Source organism: Heterocephalus glaber, unplaced genomic scaffold (assembly GCF_053883595.1).
Source record: "Heterocephalus glaber isolate CG9 unplaced genomic scaffold, H.glaber_assembly_v1.0 deba00000676, whole genome shotgun sequence".
NCBI lineage: Eukaryota > Metazoa > Chordata > Mammalia > Rodentia > Bathyergidae > Heterocephalus > Heterocephalus glaber.
In genome coordinates, this window is record NW_028258156.1 from 11,939,985 (window position 1) to 11,960,900 (window position 20,916).

General features: G+C 36.5%; 1 protein-coding gene and 1 pseudogene across 3 annotated transcripts in view; both read right to left on the bottom strand.

Annotated features, from left to right (window-relative positions):
• Positions 1–15,523, bottom strand: part of LOC147829258 (serine/threonine-protein kinase Nek5 pseudogene) — a 41,490-nt pseudogene extending 25,967 nt beyond the window's left edge.
• LOC101705971 (histone deacetylase 9) overlaps positions 1–20,916 on the bottom strand; it is a 715,280-nt gene that overhangs the window by 663,572 nt on the left and 30,792 nt on the right. The gene's annotated exons all lie outside the window — the stretch shown is intronic.

The following is a 20,916-nucleotide window of genomic DNA, read 5'->3' on the forward strand; positions in this document are numbered from 1 at the left end:
TGATCCTCTTCTTTTTCTGGTTTATGCAGTCCTTGTAACTCATTTCTACCATTAAGTATTCATATGCAATTTTTACTGCTTTGAATAGAGTCATGCATGAAAATCTCTAAGCTCTATTCAATCCATGAGACTTTATAATGACAGGTATAAGTACAACTAATGGTGGAAATTAACCACTAGCTCCACTGGTCTTGATCCATCTGAGCTATAAAAGAGTTTATATGGTCACCCCAAGGCTCATTTCTTTCTCTAGCAGTCCTTTTATAATACTTCATAATTAATATATACCATGACATTAACGAAAAATAATATGCTATCCAGCAGAATTAGGAATAAAGCAGATCTATTACTCAGCCAGAGAATAGTGTCTCTGAAATACCAAGCCTCTTGCTAAGGAGACTTGAACTTTAAAGCACTCCCACAGTACAAACACAGAGAACATTATGGTGCCAAGGAATCAGCACACTTACAGGAAACTTCCACAATGGTTGTAATGGACCAATTCCAGGAAGGTGAACGTTACAATCAAAGCTAAGTTTCACTTTGTTGACACTCTGTAAGTGGCACTCACATTAAAACAGAATAATATCTTAAGTTTAAAAATCCAGATAGATGGATAGAGATATGTATATGTGTATATACACAGATATGTAGATGCAAATACTGTTTAAAGAATATCTTCAAGCAAGCAAATAAGAAAGTAAAATGCAAGGCCACAGAAATGTTGTATGCTCCCCATAGCAACTTCCAGCAGTCAAATGCTTTTTCTCAGAGTAAGCGACATGAAAGCATTTAGAGAAACATGTTGCTTTCTCTTTCTATAAAAATCATTTTTCCATTTTATGCTTTCAATTATCTGTCTCAAGTTCCACTTTAAACGCAAAATAACTAACAAAAACTGAGCCCATTTAAATCATTTAGAAAGGTGTTCATGTACAGTTTGCTAAGTGAAAACGTTCATTTTTGCTGAATAACTTGTGCATCCTATAATTGTAAAATTGAGCCCAGGGATAATAACCAGAAAAAAACAGACATCATACACTGCTAAAAATAAGCTGATGTCAAAGCCAGCAGACTTAGCTCCTAAGTTCACCTAAAATGACAAGAAGTCATGGTGTTTCTCATCTCAAGTCATGGATATTTGACAAGTCTTCTCATAGGTCATCCAGAATATCACCACAGTTTAACTAAATGTGGATTTTTTTTTTCCTTCAGAGGGTGATATGAGGAATGAATTACTCTAAATATATTATGAGGTTTTGATATGTCCAAAGACTATAATTATTTTCTGTGATTAATCCTGTTTTTTTATTGCCATGCGATGGGCAATTTTGGTGGAATGGGTTCTGATTTGGGACCAGAGTTCATAGCTCTGTGTTTTGTGTTATTAATTTCCAATGCGATTGTGACAGAAGCTAAGGGCAGTGAGTTGAGGTGGGGAAGAGAAGTATGAACCAAGATTTGCTTCCCTTGACAAACAGACCTCTGGCATGACCTGTGTCCGTGGTGAACAGTTTCAGCTACATGAGAGGGCAGAGGACCTGGAGCTAGTCCAGGGCCCAAAGTTCATAACCAGTTTATTTAATTCTGAGAGTTATTTTAAAAGGCTGTTAACCTTAGAGTGGTATACATAAGTAAAATCAAATAAAAAACAATGTCATCTTACTCAAGGAAGGGGAGCAGAGCATGTTGGGATTCTGATATAAAGAAACGATCTCATTGAAAATTCTGTTCCGCATTGTCAGCCTTGCAAAGCCTATCTTGCTGAAGACTAATTTAGGCCAAACTCTTTATTTTACAGATAATAAAATTAAGGTCTCACAGGTCCAAAGAACTCTGGCAAGGTCATTTAATGATGCTATACCATTTTCTGAATAATGCTACTCAAAGGAACATACTGTCTTCTTCCAAAATGATTCATTTCTTCCACTTAATTCAGAAAGTAATATTAAGGTTTCTTATCCTCAAAAAGAATAGGCTAAAAACTTCAATCATAACTTTTGAATATATTCAGATATGACAAAATATTTTATCTATTGCTCCTCATATTACTACAATCTTATGAGAGTTTCTAAACACCTTGAATGTAGCTCTTTTTTACTTCTGTAGTTAGCAATTTGCAGACCGCTGTGGATTTTGGAAGCTACTAATTGTCTGAGGAAAAAAAGAAATAACGTCACTGGGACACATTGGCACACTGAAGGCAAGAAAAAGCCTTTAATTGCTGTGACTTGGGAGCAAAGGGAGGGAAGCAAATGAAAACGCAATACAGAATTTTTAAAAGAGGCGTGTGAAGGTGTTAGAGAATGGAACACATTCAACTCTTACTTCCCTAAGTCTGTAATTACCACCTGGCCCAAAGAACAAGCAGTGATTCTCCATAATCTATCTGTTGCCATTAGCTGAAATAGCTCTTAAATGCTTGCTGTCAGCTTTTTTTTAAATCTAAAACAAATTGGGAAAGGGAGTGTCTTTAAATTGTGACTGCAATTATCAATCATTACAAACATAATTTTGAAATTTTTTAATGTTTACATTACCAAGAGGAAAGACGAAGGAGCATGATAGCCTATCCTGCCTGCTTTCTTTGTAGAAAGGGTCTGAAGTCCTTTCTCAGATTAAGCACCTCACTGCCTCACAACAGCAGGTTTCCTTCCACTGTCCTTCTTTGTTCATAACACTGGAGTTTCTTTTCTTCTTTCATACTCATGGTGGTGGGGTGCTGACAATGGCCAAAGCTCTGGCCCAGGAACGACTCTGAATTTACTTCAGAAAGTGTTTCAGTAGTGTATACTTTACCCCCTTCCCATGCACAAATGGGCTAAACTAGCACTAACCATAACATTCTGACTTTCAGCAGATTCTGGATATCTCACTAGCAATCAAACTGTGCTAGTAGTTATTAATCAATCAATATTTATTAAGTCCATACTAACAAGTATTAAGCATCAAATCATCACAGTTTTATTTCTAAAGCAGTGGTTTCTCCTTTAAAAAAAAAAATTACTAGGGCTGGGGATTTAGCTCAGTGGTTCCACTGCCTGCCTCCCAAGCACAAGGTTCTGAGTTCGATCCCCAGTACCAAAAAAAAAATTACTAGAATATGTTTGGGTAAGGATTGTTCTTTATAATACTTCAAAATACACACTCTGTTGTATCAGCTTTCCATCATTATGACAAAATACCTGACACAATCAACTTAAAGGAAGAAAGATTTATTTCAGCTCACAGTTTCAGAGATTACCACCTATGTTCGCTTGGTCCCATTTCTTTGGGCCTGAGGTGGGGCAGAACATCATGGTGGGGAGCATATGATGGAAGAGATCTGCTTACCTCATGGTGTGGGAATGTAAAGGGTGAAAGGGGAAAGTACCTAATATCCCTTTCAAGGGTACACCCCAATGACCTTCCCCACATTGGGTCCCACTTCAAAATGATTCTACCACTTCTCAGTCGCACCACAGGCTTGTGACCAAACCTTTATCACGTGACCTTTGGGGCATATTTAAGATTCAAACTGTAGTACTTTCCAAGTCTTCCTCTTATTTGTAGGGGCATGGAAGTCTTATGGATAATGTTTATTACATTACAAAGTCTCATTCAAGATTTCTAAATCTTGTGCTCATTTTGGTAGCACATATTCTTAAAAAAAAAGATTTGTAAATCTTTTAGGTGAAAGAGATCAGATTTGAATAACCAACAAGAGAAGATCAAATGGCAATCTGTAAAGATTTCTAAACACTGAACAATAATGAATAACAAGAAGGGCCAATTTTTTCAGTATGAGTTTTACTACTATGTTTGATAACATGGAAACTGTTCTAAATTTGTATGCTGCTGAGGGTATGGGGGAAAAAAAGAGAAACCATCACTGGAACAAGCAGGAGTACTGAAGGCAAGAATAACTCCACAATTACAGTGACTTGGGTACAAAAAGTACAAAGCAAGTGAACATATTATATAGATCCATGTATAAAACATAGCCAGCATAGATAACCATAAAGGGAAAAAGTAGATTAATAGTTGCCCAGGCTTGGGGGATGGAGATATTCAGGTAATGAAAATATTCTAAACTTGACAGCAATGATAGCTGTACAACTCTGTAAATGTACTAAAAAAATCACTGAATTGTATGCTTTAAATTGTTGAGCTAAATGGTAAGTAAATTATATCTCAGTAAATAAAGCTATTACCAGAAGGAGTCATACATTGGAAAATGGAACACGAAAAGAAACACATGCAAGGAGTAATTTAGTAAAGGAAAATGAACATGAGGAGCTAGGCCAGTGATGGCAAACCTTTTAGAGACAAGTGCCCAAATTGCAACCCCAAACCCACTTATTTATCACAAAGTGCCAACACTGCAATTACAACTGAATATTGAGGTTTTAGTTTAGAAAAAACAACTCATACATTAACATATTTTGTCTTAAAAGAAAAGCAACACACATGCCATAGGGTTGCCATCACTTATAAACAGCATCACTTCCCCTCCTGCCACTAACCCTCAGAGATTCTTTCAATTCTCTGAGACCACATGGTTCTTTCCCACCTCAGGAACTTGACATATATCACATAATATATCTGACCCACTCTTTGTCAGTGGTATTGTTTTTTGGGTTTGGTTTTCTCTACCCTCAAGAATAGGTCTTTCTTGTCTTACGTGCTACTTCTTCAAAGAATTTGCACATATCCAACTAAAGTAGATGACACTGCTCTTTCTCACACCCTTATGCTTTCTGTCCAAACACTGATCTCAGTTCACAATTACTTATTCACTTGTGTAGACTCTTTTTATTGCCTTCTCCACTGGCTACATGCTGCATGGTAGCAGGAACTGTTTTGAGCCTAGCACAGTTTAGAGGAGAATTCATAGAGAAAGTATCTACTGGGTAAATAAATGGATTAAGAATGAGTAAGTGGCTATCCTAACAATGCCTTAACAAGACTTCACAAGTTACAGATAAATGAATATGCAAAAATGGATAAACAGTAAAGCATTTAATCAAAATACTATAATAAAATTAAATGTTCCATTTTTTTCATGTTTTAATATTGTATTAAAGCTGGACAGTCATAAATCAAATAAAAACTGGTTAAATTTATGTGTACATGCCTTCCGACAATAAAAATCTATTAAATGCTTACTTATTAATAGACTTAGTAATTGGGGTTAAAAAGATGAATAAAATGAGTACTTTCTCTCATTGAACTTAAAACCTAGCACAAGAGAAGGTATGTAAAATGATTCTGGAATTAACAGAGAGAAGAAAGAAAACAAATCTACCTAGGCATGTGAAAAAAATCCTTTGAGATCTTTTGATGTATACATATGGAAATCAATTTAAAATATATTTTCTGATAAAAGCATTAAAGAAAACCATTTAATAAGGATTATACTATATACATTTTAGAGATAAAGACATACAATTAGTGATTTCTCTAGTAGTCACACAAATGGTAAATAAGAAGAGAAAATAGGATTGAAATCCCAGTCTTTTTGCTCCAGTCACAGTTTCATTCTCTTAACATATCTGAAAGGATTAGGGATTTGTGTTATATATTCTTTCTTTTTTAAAAGCACGTGGAGAAAAAGAACTCTGGAAATCAAGATAAAAGCATACAAATCTACCATTTTTGGAAAACTAGCTCCTAAAATACCTGATTTCATCCTGTTAGAATGTCAAGGAGGGAAGAAAAGGCAAGAAGGGAATGAGGAATGGAGGAAGAGAAAAAAGGGGAGAGAGAGAAGAAGCAGAGAAAGAGAAGAAAAGGGAAAGTGAATCAATATTAGATGCATTAATTACAAGGAATAAAGAGACATGGTACAATTGAAGACCTACCAGGTAGCTTTCTTATCTAGCCCCTGTCACTTATGTAAAACATGCCTTCATCCCAGTGTCTATTCCTCCCTGTCTGCAGTTGAATCTAAGTGCATTACTGCCTGCAAAGACCCTGGGGACAGCCTTTCCAGCTGCTCTGTTTCTACATACAGTTGAGATGGTTCTTGTAATCACTCAGCTATGCTAAGGTCCTGAGAAGCAGTTCTGAAGAGGCTTCAAATGGAGACCTCAGAGATAATCCAATCCCAATCCTGCTTTATTTTACAGAAGAGAAAGCCTAGGTGCAAAGAGATGAAATGAGTTGATCAGTATTATAACTAACACAATATTTCTGCTTAGTGGTCCAAAAAGAGTCCAGGCCCCCAAATTAAATCCTTTACTTAATGAAACAATTCTCCTCATAGACCCAGTGGTCTTCCAGCCTAGTTTCTAAGATTTTTATTTTTTTGTAAAGATACAAAATTCCTACCATTTTAGCAGAGTACATAGACTCTGGCTTGGGTTCACTTCACTGAGAAGCTCCTGGGCTGCCACTACCTGAGTATATGTTTAGGCGTTTAAATGCTGAACCTCTTACCTTCTCCCACTGTATTCTGATTGATCAAGATTTTTTTTAATTATCGTACACTCTTTTATTAAAAGTTAAAATACAGTTTAAGAAGCACTGAAGCTCTCAATCATTCATGAGTTTTTTTAAGAAGTATTTTATAACAACTTGTTTTCAAAAACACAGCAAAATTATCTTCAAAATTTGTGAAATACACAAAAAACAAAGCAAAAATAATGTAATCAGACTTTAAGTGAAATTAAACATATCATTAAAAGTCACAAACTGACATTCTGTGAACACAAACACACTACCAGAATAACTTTAAAAAATGGCTCAAAACCTTTCATTTTCTTCATATGGAGTCTCAAAATTTGGCTTCTGTAGTTACTCTACAGTAAAGCATTAACTCCAGCAGGTCACAGTAAATAAACATGTAACCTAAAAAAAATAATACATGAAGCCATTGGCAGTGAAAAACAGGCAAATCTTCATTACTTTATCAGATTAGTCAGTCAACATGGAAAATCAAGGAATAAGGTCCTCAGGTTAGTGGTCCTCAGCAAGTAAACCTCAAACTAAAGAAGCAAAGAACAGAGTTACAAGAAAGCCAGCAACCTAAGGAGGGTCCCTGGGTAGCCTGAATGCCTAGAGGAAAGCAGAGAAAGGCACACTGCTAGGGCTGCAAGAGTTAGTGAGTATCAACAATAATGTCAGATGCCCAGTTACATTTAAGTTTCAGATAAATAACAAATAATTTTGAAGTATAAATATGTCCCTTGTAATATCTGGATCATACTTACACAGAAAACATTATTTATTGATAATATGAAATTAAAATTTAACTGAGTGTCCTGTTATTTATTTGATCACCTAGACCCCAGTCACAAGAATGAGCCCATCAGTCATACCAACTCTGATTTATTTTACCAGCACCACCTATGACCTTGTGCAAGTTCTTAAATTCTGAGAGTCACTTGGAACCTGAAAGGGTTGCTGCAAAAACACAATTAGGTAACACTCAAATTGCCTACGCACCAATGCATCAATACCTGTTTATCCTATTGCCCCTTGCATACTTATTAATTCTGTCTGACCTGGGCTTGGATTAGAAAACCACTTATTTTGATGTAGATTATTAATTTTAACCCCAATTACTTCTCTATGAACTGAAATACTACATAGCATACTAAAAACTTTACTTTATAATTGAACTACTACTGTCTGAAATGCAAACAGAAAACAGTTTGATTTAGGGAAAATGTTTAGGGCAAATTGATAGCTATCCCTAATAAACCCTCACATTCAGAAATGGGTACTTTTCACAGAAAGACTGAACTTTCTGTGGTCAATAAACTAAACTGAAAAATCTCTAGCCAACTGTAATAAACACAGAATTGAAAGCTAATAAAACACCACAGGGCATTTCAAGGTAACTCAGCAGGAGAGAGCTCACCAATATAGATGTGTTTAAAGATGGTGACTGCAGATATAATAATTAATCTGCTTTTGAACTAATGAACAAATCACATGCTTCCTTGAAATACAAAGCACAAAGCCTTTAGCTGCTAATTAAGTTCAGGAGTGGAATAAACACTTGATTTGCAGTAAAGGATAAGGCTCATAAACAGTAATATACAGCTATCCAAGTCATGCCTGTCTGACTCAGAAAAAAAAAGTGCTCTATTCAGTATGTAAAAATTGACCAAATGTTATGATTCACCTGTGGTTTTTGAGTCTTAACAAGATCCCTTTTATTTATTATTACTATACTTATTATTATAATTTATTATAATATAGTTCCATCTTTTGCAAAGAAATTATAGTGCTAAATGTAGTGTTTACAACTAACAACAATAAATATAATGCTTGTAGATGTTCAACCACAGACAACAAAAGTGAATCAATACTAAAATTCTAATCCAAAGACGGCGGGATGGCGGAGTGACGAACAACAGAAAAACAGCCTCTCTGAGATTTGGTGTTCACACACTGGAATATGGCAACATGAGGAAGAGAAGAGGGAGGGAATTGGGTCCCCCCAGCAAGGATCTGATGCAAGAACTGAAACCATGGGAAGAGCAAAGCAAGAGACCTCAATGTAAAAGAAGGAGCTGGCAAGTGACACTTTCTCCCTGAGCCCTGACTCACTTTGTGGGAGGGGCAACTTGAACCTGCAGACCCACAGTGACTACTGGGGACCCCAGGGGCCTTCACAGAGAAATGCATCAGTGGAATGGAGCAGTGGACACAGCAGACCGCAGTGACTGTTGAGTTATTCGGGTTCAGTGTCCCCCAGGAGAGGGCAATGGATTTGTAGCAATCTTGAAGAGAAATTTACTAAGCTCAGAACTCAGAGAGGCTGTGGGCTGGCTCCATCTGGCACCTCCTAATGTCAGTCAGGGAGAACTGAGTTCAAGTCAGCAGGAGGTCAAGGAGCTGAGTTCAAGCCAGCAAAAGGCACATGGAATGTTGGACACTAAACAAATCAACTTCCAGCCTTACAGCCAGAAACCAGTTTGAACTTTAGTGGAACTAAAGGTGTAGGCTTGTTAGGATTATCCACTACCCCACTGTAAATCTATAGCTGGCTTGCTGGGATTAATCAACATGGATCTGGGCTCTGTCTGCCCATTCTGTCTACCAGTGACAGCAGCGACATGCCCTGAAGAGGACATTTATTTTTTTTCTTCTTTTTTTCTTTTCCTGTTTTTTGTTTTTGTTTTCTTTTCTTTTCTTTATTCTTATTTGTTCTTTTTATATGAATGGGAACACTGTTTCTGGTTTTCTTGTTCTTGTGGTGGTGGTATGTTCCTGTTTTTATTTCTCTCCTCTCTCTTTCCCTCATGTCTTCTTCACCAGTTTCCCAAAGTTCACATAATCTTCCTTTTTCCACCAGTCTTGCTTCTAATCTCTTCCTCTTCTTCTATTTCTCTATTTTCCCCCTAACCTCTTTTAAATTTTTTCCCAAGGGTAAAAACACCATATTGTGGGCATATTTACTGCTGTATACAATTTTCTGGTTTGTTTTAGATTTTATTACATAATCACAAATATGGTTCATAAGGTTAAAGGTAACAAATTAATAGTTACCACAGTTTGTCATTTTTCTAGGCTGTGTTTGATGCTATTGTTATTGCTGATTATACTAATTTAGCTAAGATGACATAATTGTTCTAATCAGTTATTCTTCCTGGTATGCCAAGACTAAGATTGTCTAAGGGTCATAAACAATACATAGGCCAATGACAAAGAACCACGGGCTAGCCCAAAGAGGCAGCAACTTCTCATCTGCAATAAATTGAAGAGACAGGATCTTGCAACAGAACAAAACCCAAAATCCAGCTACCCCTGGAGGACATCTCTGAAAAGCAGTCATTTCCTAAGGGTTCTAAATACTAACAATAAAGCTACCTAACATAGGTCTGGGATTTAGCTCAGTGGCACTGCACCTGCCTTGCAAGCACAAGATCTGGAGTTAGATGCCCAGTACCAAACACAAACAAACAAAAAAGCTACCTACCATAAACAATTTACAAGCATCAACCCAAGAATTAAACTGAAAATAAAATAGAAAATGAGAAGACACTTAAGCAAGATAGACTAGACTTCCAACTCACCAAAGGCAAACTGGGGGGCAATGAGGTGGAACAATTTGAAAGCCACCCACCTGGACTCTCTGAAGTGGTAACAGAGTGGTAACTCTGAAGTAACAAAGCAGATAAATAAGGCTCTAGAAAACACCAAATCAGAAATATCTCTCAGATAACTACAGAGATGGTGACCACAATGGAAGACATGGTTAGTGACTCTAGAACACATACAGATTTTTAAAAATACAGGAGCTTAGGAAAATGATGGAAAACATGAGCACCAGACATAGGAAAAAAACAGAATCCATGAAACAGATTCAAACAGATATTCAGGAGATTAAAAATTCCATTGAAAGTATATGTGGCATATGGAGCAGAATGAGCCAATGTGAGGACAGAATAGCAGATATAGAAGATAGCATTGAGGTTAGCAATCATGAAAAGAAAGATTTCTTAAAACTAGCAAGGGACCACAAAAAATCAATCCAACAGCTGCTACATGATGAAAAGCAGAATAACATAAGACTGACTGGAGTCAATGAAAACGGAGATAGTACAAATGACATTAAAAACAAAAACCTGTTCACAAAAGTAATGACAAAAAACTTCCCAAGCATGGAAAAAGAATTTGACATACAGAAAAGTGAGGCATACAGAACTCCAATTAGCCATGATAAAACAAAACACTCTACACCAAGGTTTATAATATTCAAGATTCAAAAAAAAAAGATTCCAGAAATTCAATGCAAGAAAAGAATATTAAACACTGCTAGAGAAAAGAAATAAATCACATATAAAGGAAAGCCTATCAGAATCACAGAATTTTCAACACAAACCCTCAAGTCAAAGAGAGCTCACAGTGAGGTATTTCAAGCCCTAAAAGAAAACAATCTCACCTCAGAATAATGTACCCTGCAAAACAATCTTTCAAAATTGATGGAGAAATAAGATAATGCCATGACAAAGAACACCTGAAGAAATTCATGACCACAAAACCAGCACTCCAAACTGTTCTGAAGGACATTCTAGAAAGAGATAATGAGGAGTACAACTCCATGAACCCCAACAGAATGAATCCACAAGACAAGCAATTAAACAGAGAAAGCGAACCAACAACACGAAAATAACATGACAAGAATAAGTCAATACATATCAGTTATAACAATCAGTGTAAATGGTCCCAATTCACCAATCAAAGGAAACAGATTGGCAGAATGGATCAAGAAGCAAGATCCAACAATATCCTGCATACAAGAAATACATTTAATTCAAAAACAAATTTATAGACAGAAGTCAAAGAATGAAAAACAATATTCCATGCAAAAGCAAACCGGAAATAAAACAGGAGTAACTATTTGCAGATGAAGTGGATTTCAAGGCAAGACTAATTAAGAAGGTCACTATATCCTTGTAAAGGGAACAATCCAAGAGAAAGATATGACAATCATAAATATACATGCACCAAATACCAGCACACCCAACTATATAAAACAAGTATTAACAGACAATAAAAATCAAATAAGCACTAATACAGTTGTAATGGAGGGCCTCAATACCCCACTGTTACAAATAGATCAACTGGACAAAAAATCAACAAAGAAATATCAGAACTGAACCAAACTTTTGAAGAAATGGACTTAGTAAATGTCTACAGAGTATTCCACCCCACAACATCAGAATATACATTCTTCTCAGCTTTACATGAGATGGTCTCCAAAACAGACCACATATTAGCTCACAGAACATGCTTAAATGCAAAGGATCTGAAATGATCCCATGTATATCATCAGACCATAGTGCACTGAAAATGGAAATCAGTGGAAAAAGAAACCACAAGAACTTCATAAACTCATGGAAATTAAATAACACCCTCCTGAAAAACCAATGAGTCACAGATGAAATTAGAGAAGAAATTAGACAGCTTCTACAATTGAATGATAAAGCCAATACAACATATTTGAACTTATAAGAGGCAATGAAAGCAGTTCTATAAGGGAAATTTATAGCGGTGAATTCTCATATCAGAAAAACAGAGCAAGCTCAAATAAACAACTTAATGTGGAACCTGCTAGAAAAAGAAAAGCAAGTCAAGCTCAAAGCTCACACAAGGGAGGAAATTATAAAAATCAAAGCAGAAATTAATGCAATGCAGACTAAGAAAACAATACAAAGAATCAATGAATTGAAGAGTTGGTTCTTTCAAAGATTAAATAAAATTAACAAACTCTTAGCCAACCTTACCAAAAAAAAAAAGAAGAAAAAGACTCAAATCCAGGAATGAAAAGAGTGAAATCCCAACAGATCCTGCAGAAATCCAGAAGATCATCAATATTTACTTTGAGAACCTGTATTCTAATAAGATGGAAAACACAGAAGAAATGGAAAGATTTCAGGGCCAGGGATTTAGCTCAGTAGTTTCGCTCCCTGCTGCACAAGCACAAGGACCCAAGTTAAATCCCCGATACCCTCCCCCCAAAAAAAGAGGAAATGGAAAGATTTCTAGATACATATGAATTACTAAGCTAAGTCAAGAAGATATAAAATTTCCAAATAAATCAATATCAGTCAATGAAACTGAAAATGTAATTAAAACCCTACCAAAAAGAAAAGCTGAGGCCCTGACAAATTCACTGCTGAATTCTACAAGAAATTTAGAGAAGACCTAATGCCGCAACTTCTTAAACTCTTTAATGAAGTTGAAAGGTAAGCAATATTCCCAAATTCATCCCTGGAAGCAAGCATTAGCCTGATACCAAAACCAGAGAAGGATTCAAACAAAAAAAGAGAACCACAGGCCAATCTCTCTAATGAATTCAGTCGCAAAAATCTTCAATAAGATACTGGCAAACAGAGTCCAATAAATCATCAAGAAGATTATACACCATGACCAAGTAGGATTCTTCCCAGGGATGCAGGGATGGTTCAATATATGTAAATCAATAAATGTGATACACCACATTAACAGAGCCAAGGACAAAAACAATATGATCATCTCAATAGATGCAGAAAAAACATCTGACAAAGCCCAACACCCATTCATGGTAAAAACCCTACAGAAAACTGGAATAGATGGTCTTTATCCCAATCTGATAAAAGCCATCTGTGACAAACCAATAGCCAACATCATACTAAATGGACAAAATCTGAAAGCTTTCACTCTAAAATCAGTAACTACACCACTCTTATTCAATATAGTTCTGGAAACATTAGCCAGAGCAATTAGACAAGAGAAAAAAATAAAAGGAATAAGGATAAGAAAGAAGTTAAATTATCATTATTTGCAGATGACATGATACTCTACATAAAAGACTCCAAAAACTCCACCAAAAGACTTCTAGATTTAATAACCAAACTCAATAGTGTAGCTGGATACAAAGTCAAAAACTCAAAAATCAACAGCATTCTTATACACAAAAAACAAACTCACTGAGAGAGAAATTAGGGAAATAATACCTTTTACAATAGCATCCAAAAAAAAATGAAATGCCTAGGAATCAATCTACTGAAGGAAGTAAAAGACCTTCAGAGTGAAAATCACAGTACTCTAAAAAAGGAGATTGAAGAGGATATCAGAAAATGGAAATATGTCCCTTGTTCTTGGGTAGGAAGAACCAATACAGTGAAAATGGCCATACTTTCAAAACTGCTATACAGATTTAATGCAATCCTGATCAAAATATTAATACCATATCTCACAGAATTAGAGAAAACAATACTAAAATTCATTTGGAACCAAAAGAGGCCTAGAATAGCAAAAGGAATTCTGGGCAACAAAGGCAAGGCAGGGGCACCACAATCCCTGACTTGAAACTATACTACAAAGCTACTGTGATAAAAACATCATGGCACTGGCAAAAAAACAAACCTGAGGATCAATGAAACAGATCAGAAGATCCAGAATCAACTCCAAACATATTCAGCCACATTATCTTTGACAAAGGAGCCAAACACCTTCACTGGAAGAAAGATAGCTTCTTTAATATGCAGTGCTAGAAAAAGTGGCTTTCCACATGCCAAAGATTAAAACTAGACCCATATCTTTCACCATGCACTGAAATAAAATCAAAATGGATCAAAGATCTAAATATTAAAACAGAAACACTAAATCTGCTGGAAGATAGAATAAGTAGAACTCTTGAAAACACTGGTGTAGCCCAAGACTTTATGAACAAAATCCTGATCACACGGAAATTATCACAAAGAATCAACTCGGATCTCATCTTATTAAAAAAAAACTTTCGCACACCGAAAGAAACCACCATCAGAGTGAAGAGAAAACCTACAATGTGAGAAAAAATTTTGCCAACTGTTCGTCAAAGAACTAATATCTAGAATATATAAAGAATGCAAAAATATCAGACTCCCCTAATTTGAAGACCCAACTGAAAAATGGGCATCTTAAATGAATAGGCACTTCTCAGATGAAGAAGTAGAAATAGCAAATAAATAAATGAAAAAAATGTTCAACATCACTGGTCATTTGAGAGATGCAGACGAAACAACGCTGAGATTCCACCTCACCCCAGAAAGAAAGGCTGCTATCAAGAAATCAACCAATAAAAAATGCTGGAAGGGTTGTGGGAAGAAAGGAAGCCTTCTTCATTGTTAGTGGGAGTGCAGATTGGTGTGATCACTGTGGAAATCAGTATGAAGATTTCTCAAAAACCTAAAGCTAGAGGTTCCATTTGACCTAGCTATTCCACTTCTTGGTATCTTCCCAAAAGAAAAGCATCATATCACAGCGATACATACACACTCATGTTTATAGTGGCACAGTTTCTAATAGCTAAATCTTGGAAATAGCCTAAATGTCCATCAACCAATGAATGGATAAAGAAGATGTGGTTTTTTTATACAATGGAATATTACTCTGCTACAAAGAAGGATAAGCTTGAGACATTTCTAGCTAAATGGATGCAGCTTGAGACCATACTTATAAGTGAAATAAATTGGACACATATGTTTAAATACTGCATTGTTTCTCTTCTGGTGTGAGAAACCAAAAGTGTAAATAAGGACCAAAATATATAATAGATATTGGGAAATGGGAAGAAAATGTTCAAATGAGAAAGGGAACAAAGGAGGGGGAGGAAAATGAGAAAAAAAGCAAGATATCTCATGTACAGATACAAAGTCCCTATAATGAAAGTTATCATTATGTTTATCTAAATTTTACCAATAAATAATCAAAATAATAAATAAAATTCTAATTAATCAGTTTTTCTCCTTCTCCTTTATGTGTATTTAGTGCAGCTGACCCATATGAATAGAAAGAATTCCTTATGTAAAATTTAACAGAATCAGACGCTTGCTCATAGATGAAAGAGAGAAGAAGGAAGAGGGTAGATTAATGGACAGACAAACAGATCCAGAGCCTACAAACTACAGGCCACAGGACTTTTTTTGCACAACCACAAGAGTGATTTTTCACATTTTTAAATGGTTAAATAAAATCAAAAGAGGGGCCGGGGATTTAGCTCAGTGGTTCTGCCACCTGCCTCGCAAGCGGAAGGTCCCGAATTCGATCCCCAGTACCAAAAAAAGAAATAAATAAAAGTTAATTTAAAAATAAAATAAAAAGAAGAAAAATATTTAATGACAAATGAAAATTCTATGAAACTGAAGGAAGCAAAAGGAAGTTGTCCACAGAAGCATGCTGCTGGAACAGCTCCAGGAAAATGTGCTTAGCTATTACGTATGGCTGCTTTTCTGCTACAAGGCCAGAGTACGTGCAACACAGACTATGTGTCCCAGGAAACCTAAAATATTTACTATCTTGTTGACAGTAAGAGTGATTAACATGCAAGCCCCTGATAATAGATAAGTAGATAGATGACACCAACTATAATCCTGGATTGTCTATATGTCCCAAAAGGTTTCCAAAACCTAATAATTAAAATCACCACAGTATTTTGGAACTTTCTACTGTGGTGATTTAATCACTTACAAAATAAACCACACTGATCACAAACTAATCCTTATCTTAGGCTGTATTGGACACACATAAACACCTTTCCTTGGGCCGGGGATTTAGCTCAGTGGTTTTGCCGCCTGCGGCGCAAGCGAAAGGACCCGAGTTCAATCCCCGGTACCAAAAAAAAAAAACACCTTTCCTTGGAAAATGGACATTCAAATACAATCCACAAAATCAAGTTACCTCTCCTAGACTCCTAGCAGATGATTTCTTTCCTATCAACCCCTCCCTACATCCTTCTCTCTTGGTGCCACAAATCTGTGACATTGTCTTCGCAGCCTTTTCCCCTCTCCAGCCCTTGACCCTCACCTACTCACACTGCAAGCCATCCTCAGCAGTGTCCCTGCAGGCAGAAGTGGCTACAACTGACACAAAGGGTAGAAGATGAGCGGCAACTTCATCCCTGGTACTTCTACAGCTGTACCAGTCAACAATCTCCTCAAACACCTTTCTCCTCCCTCCTCTCAAATCTGGCTATTTCTTGAAAATACGAGATCTTATTTCAATATTCTGCACACAAGGAAGCACGAGTATTACTTTTACGTACTTTATGCACTTCAGGAGTGGAATAAGAGAAAGGAGTGGGCTAAAAGATAACTGAGAAAAGTGGTGAAGCAAAGAATATTGCAAACAACAAGAACAAAACACTAAGAAAACATTAGTTAGGGCCAGGGATTTAGCTCAGTGGTTTCGCTGCCTGCTGCGCAAGTGCAAGGACCCGAGTTCGATCCCCGGTACCAAAAAAAAAACATTAGTTAGGTTCTTCTGTTCTTTTGGGAGTCACAGGCAGAAATGTTAAAAAAAAAAAAAAAAAAATACTGTGAAATTCTGTGTTGTTCCAGATGCGCAATGGAAAGACAAATACTGTCAGGAACAACAGCTAGGGGAAGAACAAACAGGACCAGATGGACCTCTTGGCTTCTCAAAATTAAGAAGTGATACAAGCTGACCAAGACCCTAGAGTTCCACTATCAGAAGGTCTTATCTGAGCACATCATTCCTGCCCCAATACCCATAGACTTACCAGCTTCTCACATGGAGTTACACAGACACCGGAGAGCTAGGAAGGACTGCACTATCTGTAACAAAGTAGGTACTCCACAAACATTTTTTGAACGAATAAATCAAGGACAAAAATAATCTATCCCACCTCCTTATTTTATAGAAACTGAGTTCCGGAAGGAAAAGCACTTGACTTTTTCAAAATCACAGCACTGGTCAGAAAGCTAAAACAAAATCTTAGACTTTATTACCTTGCCCTAAGTCAATGTTCACAGTGCAAATGTGAGGAAGCTTTAGATAACATTAACCCAACAGATATTCCACCTTCTTTGTCAACAAATCTCTAAATTAGCTCAAGAACACTCTTAGAGAAGGTGGCCATCTGCATGCCCCAAAAAGACGAACTGTAAGCCAATTCCAACAATCTGATTCTCAGTAGTTAGTGACCGGTTTAGAGGAAATTTGTGACTCAGAGTTCTGGCCAATAGTATGTAAAGGGAAATCTGCTAGAGGGAAAGTGTTTGGGGAAATATTTTCCTCATTAAGATAAAAGACCACTCCTTATTCCTCATCTTTTGAAGGCTCTCATGTGTGGCTGTTTTTGCAGCTACTGTAGAAATCTTATAACCATGAAGTTATAAGTATTTCAAAGAGCCTAACCTAACTAGAACTAAGTTCACAGAGCTGTCAAATTAACCACTGCTGAACCACTTATTCTAGATTCCATATGTCAGAGAACAAACTCAATTATTTGTGTTGAATAGTTTCTTGCTTGCAGCCTAAAGTGTGTTGCCATATAGCCACCCTTGGAGGACACCTGCTCCCTGCCATCCTTCATCCTATTACAGTCTTTATCCCAGGTCATGGGAACCACAGATAGCATCTTTGGGGAAAAAATACTGATTCTCATGCCAAATGGGAGGAGGATTTTTAAATATTTAAATTTATCCCAGTAAAGCTCTAGTCTATTCCAAGCTAAACTCTAAATGCATTTTCCAATAGAAATATTATTATATATGTTGTGTGGGCCCCATGATGATTTTAGAGCAGAAATTATACAATATGGTTTAAATAGGCTTTTGTGGGTTGGCCTGGAAACCTAACATTGTTACTATGGAAAAATGTTTCAAACTCCAAACAACTCTGTTCCCAATGAACTTTTCATTGCAACCTATTTTAAATTGGGGGGTTGCATATCTATTTATAATTAAAATACACAAAGATGAAACTGAGTTATTAGGTGTAAAAATCACATTTAAGACTTCTGGCTTTAAATGGATAAATGTTCCTTGCCATTTTGAATAAAATAGCTCTGAATAAAAGGGACCTGTGACCTCTTGCAGTACCAAATAATAATACAAAATCAGAACTAAGGAAACTTAGCAGATTCCATTGAAAGTAACTTTTTATTAAAGGCAAGGGCTTACAAATTGAACAAGTATCAGACTAATTATTAGGATATAATCGCCCATTGTGCCAAAAACTGTCTTCATAACCAAGATACCTTTAAGTTCATCTAAAGTAGTAGTGTGCATTTAGAGTAGTGTGCATGAGTGTATGAAAACTTTCTGTCCAAATAAAGAAAAAGCCCTAACTAGAAGAAATCTTTGGAGTATTTAAGGATGGATCAAAATCCTTAGAATTTGTTTTCAAGTCAGCCAAATGCAACTTAACCCTCCCAAGAAAAGTCAGTTTCCTCCCTACTTCCTCCTTTTCTTTGTCTCCTTCTTCCCCTCATCCTTCTCACCCCTTCTCCCCCTTTTTCCCTTCTTCCTTCTCTTTCTCCTCCTTTTCCTTCTTCTTGTTTTGTCTCGCTTTGGGGGACAGGGTATGGCAATGCTGCCCAGGTTGAGTTCAAGTTATCCTCCCACCTCAGCCTCCTGAGTAACTGAAACCACAGGTCTGTGCCACTACATCTAGCTAAGCTCAATATCTCGATCCAGCTACAAGATCCGGGTACAGAAGAAAATATTTGTCAGTTATGGTGGCTTTTTTTCTCTATTTCCTCAACAGTAAAATGAAAATAGTATGATATAGGCTCCCTGTGCCATAGCATCCCACAGTGCTGAAAACTAGCATGCCCTCAATGTTAGCTCCATTACTTTTCATCCACTTCTCCCCCTACAAGAATACTGCCCCCATAAGCATACCAAAATTCTCACCAACCTACACACCTGACAGCAAGGGCTTATTCTACTGGTAAATGTGCATATGGTCTCTATAGAAAGTCAATTCCAGCATAATCCTTCAACTACTTGTGAAAATGAATGAAATTATCTCTCTCTACCTTAAATAAAATGTTATGACTGAATGCTATGAGGGCTTTTCAATACTGTAATTACTGTAACTTGTATTTACATTTTGCTAAACCACAAGCTTGTGAGGAATTGGCAGGTTGAAGAAACACAAGAATAGCTTCATTTCATGAAAGGGTGAAAAAGAAACACAAATTAACAATTGCAATTCAAATGAAGGTTTGATATGATATAGAAAATCTCATTTTTTCCTCAAGATCTTGTCATCTTTTTTTTTTTTTTGGTGCTGGGGATCCAACTCAGAACCTTGTGCTTGCGAGACAGGAACAGGCGGCAGCACTACTGAGCTACATCCCTAGCCCTCTTCATCTTTTCTTCGTGAACTATAAGTTTCAGTGTCTCCAAAACTATTCTAAAACAATAATTTTTCTCCCTTAAACATAAATTACAAACATCAGGAAATGCCTGTAAAAATAGTGGAGATAGTATCATAGAAGACAGAAAGGGCTAGGCCTTAGTCTTCTCAGTGCTTTGCAATGAACATTGAAAAGCTGGAAATCATTCTTTTGGTTAACTTGACTGCCACATTGAGAACATCTCTGTATATTACTCCCTTAAAATGTTGGATTTGGGATGTTGATGAAAAACTATTCTCAACTCCTCTACAGGTAATTCCAGTGATTTACTTGTATATTCTTATGGAACCTACCTTACCTTGGCTGTATTAGCTACATGTCTTGTCCTTTCTTTCTTTATTAAATCTTCCCATTGTCAGAGGGAATGGGAGACAAATCAAAGAGGTGCCTTGCTTTGTGTGCAGATGACGTGCAAAACAACCAAAGCTACTACAAGTCTCCAGAAAATAACTCTGCTCTCTGCACATGTAAAGCTGCAAAGACAGGTAAAGCCTCACTCGGGGCAGCTGTCTCTACTATTCAGTGTATAATTCTCAAAGTACAGTATTCAAAAGACAGTTTTGACCAAAAAAAAAAAAAGTATATTTACAGGGGAGGGAATTTGTCAATTTCTCTAAACCTCACTTTCCATTCATACAATGTAAGTTTCCAAATAAAATAATTTAAATCAGCTTCTCTCCCTCTCTTATATGCCAGTAATCTTATTTACCTGTCAGGCTTTATTCCAAAATTGAAATTTATCAGTGACCAGAGATGGAAATAAAAGACAGTTTCCTTGTGATGCTCTCCACCTTTCTCCCCAAAGTGCGATCTGGCCTTTCTCATATCTCTTTATCTTCTGTTCAAAATGCTCAAAATCTACCTTTCTGCCAGCTTGGAAGTAAACTCTTATCTGTAAGTACCCGCAAAGAGTCGTCAAATTCTCAACAACCAGCAAGCTCTACAAATCACCATCATGCCCAAGAGAAGAACAAATCAAATTGCTTTTGAAAGATACAAAGAGAAGCAAAAACTAAAAGCTCTCATTCTTAATCTAAAAACAATGCATATGTATGAGCAACACTAAAGTCTAAATATACACTTTGTATTTCACCCACACTGCTTATGACTACAGATTTTTGCCAAAAATATTACATTTAAGCATAATACCTCAACTTTTTGAAAATCTCCAAATTCCCTATTTCCTCCCCACTGACTACCCCCTCCCAAATACACTACTACAAACTTCTGGTAAAGGACAGAAGATCTCATCTTAAAAATGAAGAAACTAGTGTAAGGAAACTTCC